This window comes from Octopus bimaculoides, chromosome 5 (assembly GCF_001194135.2).
Source record: "Octopus bimaculoides isolate UCB-OBI-ISO-001 chromosome 5, ASM119413v2, whole genome shotgun sequence".
Lineage (NCBI taxonomy): Eukaryota > Metazoa > Mollusca > Cephalopoda > Octopoda > Octopodidae > Octopus > Octopus bimaculoides.
Window position 1 is genome coordinate 34,444,751 of NC_068985.1, and position 9,433 is coordinate 34,454,183.

Sequence of the window (9,433 nt, forward strand, 5' to 3'; positions counted from 1 at the left end):
TATATATATATATATATATATATATATATATATATATATATATACATACACATATATATGTACATACAAATTTTTAAAAGCACCATCCAAATGTGGTCAATGCCAGCCCCCTCTAGCCCCTGTGCTCATGGCATGCAAAAAGCACCCACTACACTCTCAGAGTGGTTGGTGTTAGGAAGGGCATCCAACTGTAGAAACACTGCCAGAGTGGAGCCTGGTGCAGCCTCCTGGCTTCCTAGATCCCAGTAAAACCCTCCAACTCATGCCAGCATAGAAAACGGACGTTAAACGATGATGATGATGATGATGATATATACAAATTAATATATATATATACATATATATATGTTATAATTTAGAACAAACAGTAAAAGGTTGGTCATTATAGTACTTGGAGTTTCAAATGTCGGAGTGAAGAGCTATGATACATTCTCATCAGCTATTAATGGCAACAAACGCTATGTAAAACTTCTGAATAAAAGTAACTCTAACAGGTGGAAAAAAATAAATGAAAAATACATGCAACTATATTCTCACATTACATAGACATAAAACTTTCTGCATTTACGTCTACATACATATACACTCACACAAACAAGTATATGTACATACACACACAAACATATTTGTATGTACGTATTCATACATACACACATGTCCACACACACTTGCACATGTATATATGTGTGTGTGTGTGTGTGTGTGTGTGTGTGTGTATGCAACCTCATCCACATGTACACATAGGCACTTACATGCATACACATAACATAATACATATATATTTAGACATTTATATGTATAAATATAGGTATATATATATATATATATACACGCACACAGACATACATTCACACTCCAGGGAATATATACAATGAAATTAAATCAAAGAAATTCCCTCCCAATCAAAGACTTAGAAGACTTCGAACCAGATCTGCTGAAGCTTATAAACAAAATCAAATTTGTAAGTCTTTTAACACTTTTCAACAGAAACTGAAAAAAGACATTAAAAACATAAAAAATCCCCCCCCACCAAAAAAAAATAGCACTTTTTTCTGATAGAACAACGAACTTATACCTTGTAGACAACAGTCCATACTCACAACTCCTGCATGACAATGTTATTAGTAATTACACTAAAACTAGGCCACTAGTTTATAATGACATTAATAAAGAAGCTAGTGTCATTGCCACTAGGTTTAAATTAGATAAAAAATAGTGATCTTTCCAAAAAAAGAGGCCTTTATAATTACTAAGGGCTATAAAAAGAACTTCCTATCTAATCATAAATGCAGACTAATGCAGTTTAAATGCATAACTAACTTATTCCATGAAACAGTACATAGTTGGTGATCCTTCTTAAGAACATAAATCACTTTCATGCAAATTGTATCCTCCACTTTCACTTCTGGACAAACAATAACTTCCATTATGCCAGTAATCCACTCCACTATATATAAGCTAACATCATCATCATCAGAGTGCATTATGCTTATCAACATAGCAAAATCATTCAGAGTTTACTGCTTCTCATAATAACAGCATACAAATTGACATATGAATTTTTCCACATCTCTTCATACATTACTAAAAAATGAAATTATACAATGCACACCTTCAAATTTCTATGTCTTCCATCTTATAAGTTCCTTAATTGTTAGCTCTTTTCTGCCATGCCATCAAAACAAAGACATTCTAATTATCTCCACAAACAAGGGCTGCAAAGAAAACTGCCTCTATTCGTGCTCAAGAAAACTCACTTCAGCAATGCCCAAATGTACAATATTTCAAAACAATCACCGATGGCAGAAGTTCTGCTCCAAAATACATTTATTGTCTGGAATGAATGCATGATAGCACACTGTGGTACACTAGAAGCCCTAAATAGGTTACTAAGGGATATTAGAAACAATACTACCATTATGGGGGGGGGGGACATAACTGTTGTACTTGCAGGAGATTTCTGTCAAATATTACCAGTCATACAATGGGGTACATGAGTTGGCAAGATCTATGAATGTCTGAAGTCTTCATTTCTGAGGAGGTTTGTTCATCAGCTTTCATTAAGCAAAAATATACGAGCTCATCTATACAACGACCTCTTAGCTGAGGAATTCTCTCATCAACTTCTACAAATTGGAAATAGCACCTTACCATTGAATAACATCCTGCAACAGCATGTACTGCAATGTGGGCACATGGTGTCTATATTGGCTGAGCTTAAAGAAAAGGTATTTCCCACATTGCATGATAACTTAAAAAACATAACATGGTTTGCAGAGAGAGCTATTTTAGCACCTCGGAATGATGTGTGACGATGTGAATGTTCCGAGTCCTCTCCCCACCCTGCCTTTCGCGAGAGTGCATTTTGTTTTCATATTCGTTCAGAGCAAGTCGTTTTACATCTATTACACAATTTTTCTTTTGTTTCTTGGCTCCGGTGAGGCGTCTTGGAACTGAGAAGAGGTCAAACAAAGAGCGTCGAAGAGGGGTAGAACAAGGAACGTGTGCAACCATTCAAAGAGCAGTGTTTTCAGTGTCAGGGTTCGCACATGGCAAGGGATTGCAAGGAACCCAGGCCTGGAGTAATTTGCTATCGATGCAGACAGATAGGCCACATCGCTAGTGAATGCGTGTAGGGAAACATTCCAAGGGAGACTACTGCACCGGTAGTCATCCTGTCGAAAGAATAGAGGTGCATATACAGTTGTTGCTAGTAGTAGAAGTCATGGTGAATGGAAAGGTGTCACGAGCCCTCGTGGACATGGGCTGCTCAACAACCCTAATGACTCCAGAGGTGGTAGAAGAATGGAGTGGAGTGTGTAGTGTAAAGGCTGTTGACGATACAGAAATTGAATGCAGAGGAAGTAGCAATGTGGAGATGGTGGTACAAAGAACAAGATCGAGGTTGTGTGCGATTGTGATTGATCGTGTAGTGCTCGGGATCAATGTGGTGATGGGGATGGATGCCATTGTCTGTTTGGGAGGTGTTACAGTCAATGAAGCCGGAGTAGCGTTTGGTGATGGAGAGATGGTATGTGCTGTGAGTCCGCAACAGGTGAGTGGTAAGAGTTGCGAAGAAAAATATGGTGCAGCAAGTTCGAGGGAGAGGTGGACTGGTGGATCAAGGAAGGTATTCTGATTCCTTGGAAGGAGGAAGTGAAGAGTGGAGTGCTACCACTCATGGCAGTGGTGCATCCGACGAAGCATAAAGTTAGGCCAGTATTGGCCTTCCGAGAGCTGAACGACCATGTATTGTGCCATACGGGCAACAAATAGAGTGAAGGCAGATGACAGGGGCCTCCACAATCATCGATTTGAAGTCGGTATACCTGCAGCTGCATGTGGCTGAGAGACTGGAGATATCAGCTGGTACGGTATAAGGGACAGACATACTGCCTGACCAGGTTGGGATTCGGGCTGAATTCAGCACCAAAGATTATGGCGACGTTTCTTAAAACCATCCTGGGAAAGGCTGATAAAGTGAAAAGAGCCACCACTTCTTATATCGATGACATCCTGGTGGACAAGAGCATAGTGTCGGCAAAGGAGGTCATAAGTCACCTGAAGAGTTTTAGGCTAACTGCCAAACTGCCGGAGGTGATGGAAGGAGGAGCTGCACTGGAACTCAAGCTACAGAGAGACAAGGCTGGTGCATTGACCCCACTCCGGGTGTGCATGAAGCAGGAAGCATTCCAGTGGAACACAACTGGAAACGACTGGCAGTGGACGTGACACACTACCAGCAGGGAACATACCTCTTGATGGTCGACTGCAGACTGGGTTGGTTGGCCAAATGAAGGGAGATGAAGATGGGGACCGCGGACGGAATCACAAGAATACTGAATGAGACATTACTAGAACGAGGCCCCATGGATGAACTGTTTATAGACAATGGCACTGTGTTTCACTCAGGTGATGGGGGAAATGCTTGACAAGTGGCATGTCAGCTGTTTCTTCAGGGCAGCATACCTGCCAAGTGGCAATGAGGTTGTGGAGAGGCATCGTTGTACCATCGAGACCATTGCAGAAAGGGGCCACATTTCACCGGTCGAAGCCTTGTTTTGGTATAATATGTCGCCCAGGATGGGACAGGCTGAGGAGTCAGTGCCACACAGGGCAATATTCAAGTATGAGTGGAGACATCCATATACTGCGTCGCTGCATCTCAAAGAAGAGAAAGAGCATGCCTTTGTGCAGGTCAGGGAAGAAGTTTGGGTTAAACCCCCAAATGCATGGTGCACATCACAGTGGGGAAAGGGGATAATAACCTCTGTGAATTTGAGGAACAATATGTCTGTAGATGGCATGCCATGACATGTTTTGGATGTGTGTAGGATCATCACTGTGACAGAGAATGGGGCCAACAGTAATGGACAAGATGACGAACCTGGCAGCAACATGCTAGGAACTGAGGCCAGTCCTGAAGTTCCATGGTGGTCACAGAGGGAGCAGTGCCCTCCTCACTGGTTGGCTGGTTATGAGACAAGTTAAGGCATGTGGTCAAGGTTGAGAAGAGGGTGTGGGCAGGTTGGTGTGGGCAGATGTGTTGTGGGGAAGGATCGGAAGTGAGAGAGTAGGCATCTCCTGTTGGAAGTGGGGCTAGTGGGTCCCACCAGAAGTGCTGCGGTGGGCATGCAGCATCAGGAAAGTGCGAGGAGTCAGTTGGCGGCAGACAGCACATCAGAGCTGACATGTGAGACTGTAGAGTGATGGATTGTGCACATGGATGTGGAATGAACCTTGCAGATTGAAGCATGTGGATGTTGAAAGTGACCTTTTTTCCGGACCGACAGGTAAGACTAATGTAATTCTCTCTTTGCTTCCGTCTTTTTCTTCCTTTACATCATATATATAAAGAAAAATTTGAAAGATTTGGTGGTATTTCTAGCATATGGAGAGACTTTTTAGGCTTAACTTCATGTGCTGGCTGAAAATCACCTAAAAAAGATTCTAGGTCAATACATTTGACTAAAAATTCCTCAAGGCAGTGCCCCAGCATGGCCACAGTCTAATGATTGAAACAAGTAAAAAGATTTTTTGAAAATAAAAACAAAATGAAGAATAACCCAAAAATATAACCGAGGGAGGAATTAAACAAGAAACTCCTATCTGAGTCACCTTTTGTAAACACCTAATAACTTATTAACATCTGATTATCAAAGTGGAAAAATTATCAGAAAAGCCATTTCTATTCATTTTTTCAAATGTATATATATGTATATACATGTACATGTATATGTGTTGTGTGTGTGTGTGTGTGTGTATGTGTATTTATTTATATATATAAAAATATGTATATATATATATAAATTAAATTGGAGCCTGGTGTAGCCATCCGGTTGCACCAGTCCTCAGTCAAATCGTCCAACCCATGCTAGCATGGAAAGCGGACGTTAAACGATGATGATGATGATGATGATGATATATATATAAAATATTTTATAATTATATACATAATTATAACAAGGGATCAGCTTTATGCCTCACCACACACTGCAGAAATAGATGCTAAAGCTCCTATTACCACATTAAAATCTCCAAGAATAACACACAGTTTTGATCATGGACTAAATTTATTCAAATATTAATTATAATAAAAGGGTAAAATCAATAATATTTTTACCAGATGGTCAGTGCAGAAATAAAAATCTCATAGGTAAATTGTACAAAATATCTTATAATTATATACATAATTATAACAAGAAATTGGCTTTACACTTCACCACGCACTACAGAAATAGACACTAAAGCCCCTATTGTAATTAATATTTGAATAAATTTACTCCATGAACGAAACTGTATTTATTGTGGTCTAAATCTTAACACATTACATGTGGGTATAAAAGAAAGATGTGAATTCTACTTGGCAGTATATTTTTACGAGTGTGAATGGATATTGGTCATGTGATGTCGCTGATCGCATGCATGTTTTGAAATACTCATAAATTTATGCTATGGAATATTGTCGCTGATGAGAGCAGTAAGTAAAATATTTTTACTTTAAGCTTCAAACACGATCTTGTACGCAGTTAACCAAACCTTGTTGATTCATTATTTTTCTTTTGCTCACCTACAATATAGTGTTTTATGGGTGCCTTTTACATATTACCAGCACTGGCTGCAACTATGATTTCACTAAGCTTGACATATCTTCTCAAGCACACCAAATTACCATAAGTCTTGCTCACTTGTCATCGCCTCCTTGAAACTCAACATCTGATGATCATATATCCCCACCTCACTCTATGTCTTTCTGGCTCTACCTCTTCTACAGTTCCCTTTTACAGTTAGAGATTGGTACTTCTTTATGTCAGAGGAGAGGTTAGAGATGGGGTTAAATTGGTCTATGTTATTAACATTATTATTACTATTATCATTACTATTTCTAACGTTGTTGTTATTTATTGGGAGGTTTCTAAGTTTAGACGTAAAACTAAAAACTTAGAAACCTCTCAATACTCCCCATATTACAAACCTAACCAATACCTCAAGTACTTAAACATTACTTCCAATCACCACAAATCCACCTTTGATAATATACTTGAGGGTATCTTGATTCATATATCTGACCTCTCATCCACTGAAGAAATATTCAATAACCATGCCCCATATTATAATCAAACGCTCACTGCCAACAGCTTCTCCCAACAAATAAAATACATCTCTCATACTTGGCTCAAGTAACATATAGCTCAAATGATATCACAATGACACGCCGACCATCAAAATCACAACAAACTACACATACCCTATACTAGAACCCCGGGAGAACCTAGATTAAGATAACTTTGACCCCACATGCACACATATAACACTAGGTCAAAAGCTAAAACAACTAACAATAATGGGCCATATTACCCTCTCTAATTTCTAAAAATATAGATAATACTACCCCTAAGCAACCAAAAAAAGTGGTGGACGCTCTATTCTATGGTATACACCCCACTTTTCACTAAACATTAAAAACTTAACTAAATCTATTTTTAATATACTAGACTCCAACTTCCCTCGTCAACGTAAATACTACTCTATCTGTAATAGATCTCCCTTAAAGCTATCCTACTGCTCCCCGCCTAACTTTGAGTCTATCATAACAACTTCTAATAAATGAAAACTTTCTCTTTATTATCAAAATTTACACTGTAACAACTCTGAATACATGAGCGCCCAACGTAGACATCACTCCAATATCGAACCCCTTACTTTAGAATACAACGGAAACCTTACCAATCCCACTAACACTAACCAGAATACAACTACCACAACTTCCACCGCTATTACAGACAGGATAAATAACAACAAGGATAGAAATAGTAATGATAATAGTAATAATAATGTTAATAACATAGACCCCATCTCTAACCTCTTCTCTGATAGTATTACCTCCTCCATTCCTGAGAAAAATCCCCACAATGCACTACCATGTAACTGCTGTCCTGGGACCATCTGCCCTCTACAAACCCATTGTAGAAGGTCTAATGTAATTTGTAAATGTACCGTCCTCAACACATTACACAATTCTACAACCATATATATAGGATCAACCATAAATTTTTAACAGTGATATACTGTGCATCTCAATTCTTTTAGATACGAGAAACACAGTAAATCCACAACACTTGCCAGTCACATACATCATCTCAAAAATAGAAATATTCTATACATTTTGTCATAGTCCACAATAGATTCAGGGCTTCCATACTAAGGTCAATGTTCAGCCAGTAAGGTATGCCCAAATGAAGCATCCCACATTAAAACACAACTCTTCAGTTCTACTAAATAGGCATAATGAGGCCCTTGCTACATGCGACCACTACTTTTTTCATACCTTCAAATTTTACCACAAATCTAAATACAACCTAAATAACCACACAGCACATATCCTGAAAACCCCTTACGTAATCTCCAGCAACCCTATTTGACTTTCTATTGGTTCCGTTTTTAATTTCTTAACTCTCCAATCTATTTTAATTGTTTAATATTACATATATGGACATGCATATGTGTACGTATGTGAATGTATATGTGTGTGTGTGTATGTCTATATATATGTGTGAGTGTGTGTGTATATGCATGTGTATGTGTGCACGTGTGTGTATATGTATGCACATGTATGCATATATTTATGGGTGTGTGCATGTGTACACACACACACACACACACATATATATATATATTCATACATGCATATGGATTTAAGTACACAAGTATGCAGGCCTATATAGTAGTGCACGCATGCCTATATCAATATACTCATCTTTCTTTCTCTCTGATTCCTCAACCCACACTATCACATTAGCCAGTACAATAAATACATGTCTATTTATAGAAACTTGACCGTTATATCTTAGTATTCTTCCCTTCCGTTTTGAGGTTTATTACTCACTTTAGAAACCCCACCCCTATACCTTTTCTGTACCTATCTCTTAGTTCCATTCTAACATATCACCCCACCTCACAGCTATTCATTGCATACATACTCATCTCTGCCTATCCCTTCCTACTCCTTTCTCAGCACTCCTCATAATATCTTGACCCCCAACTTACACTCCTTTTTTCAATTTCTTTCACTATTTTCATTGTTTTCTCATTTTCTCTTCTTGTTTTCATTTTCTCTCCCGCTTTCTTTCCTTCTTTTCTCACCTTTTCCTTTTGACCTTTCTCATAATTTAAACATACACATCTCTTCTCCCCACTCTATTCACTTAATACTACCACTACATTCTCAAATTTTCATTCACACCACAAGACCCCTTTGTATGAACAGCACATGGGATCTACTTCTCCATACTTTCCATCTGTAATAACAGAATATGAACTATTGGAATTTACATACCATGGACATGAAGCATTTCTACCACTACTACACATCACTTTCCTTGGATAATGGGACTGCAAATATAACATCTTTATATATTTTTATTTCTACTTTCATTCTCCTATTTCCCTCTATACTCTTCATTTCCATCCTTTTCCAAAATAACTCCTTATATTGAACTCTAATATTTCCCTCTATTTAACCAGCTCACATCATCTCTGATGAAGTGATACCCCTAATATCCCAGAAACAGCTGTAAGACTAACTTTTTCTTTATGAATGTCCTGAAAATTCCACACAGCCTTGGCTTTGTTGTCTCATTTTATTTAACATATACATGTTCATACAAGACCTGCATTAGACTCCTCACTCATATCATTATCGAACCGAGAGTTTAACTACAGTCCTTCCATAGCAATTACATAGCATTACCTGCCACCTTGCGTCTTTTGGATACCAATAGCTCTCATATATATATATATATACTTAAATATATATATACTTTTATATATATATATATATATATATATATATATTTATTTATATATATATATATATATATTTATATATATATTTATATATATATATTTATATATATATATATATTTATATATA

The 9,433-nt window shown here is 37.8% G+C and overlaps 1 protein-coding gene across 1 annotated transcript in view; it reads left to right on the forward strand.

The window, feature by feature from the left end:
• LOC128247863 (uncharacterized) overlaps window positions 1–9,433 on the forward strand; it is a 58,283-nt gene that overhangs the window by 27,834 nt on the left and 21,016 nt on the right. The window lies entirely within an intron of this gene.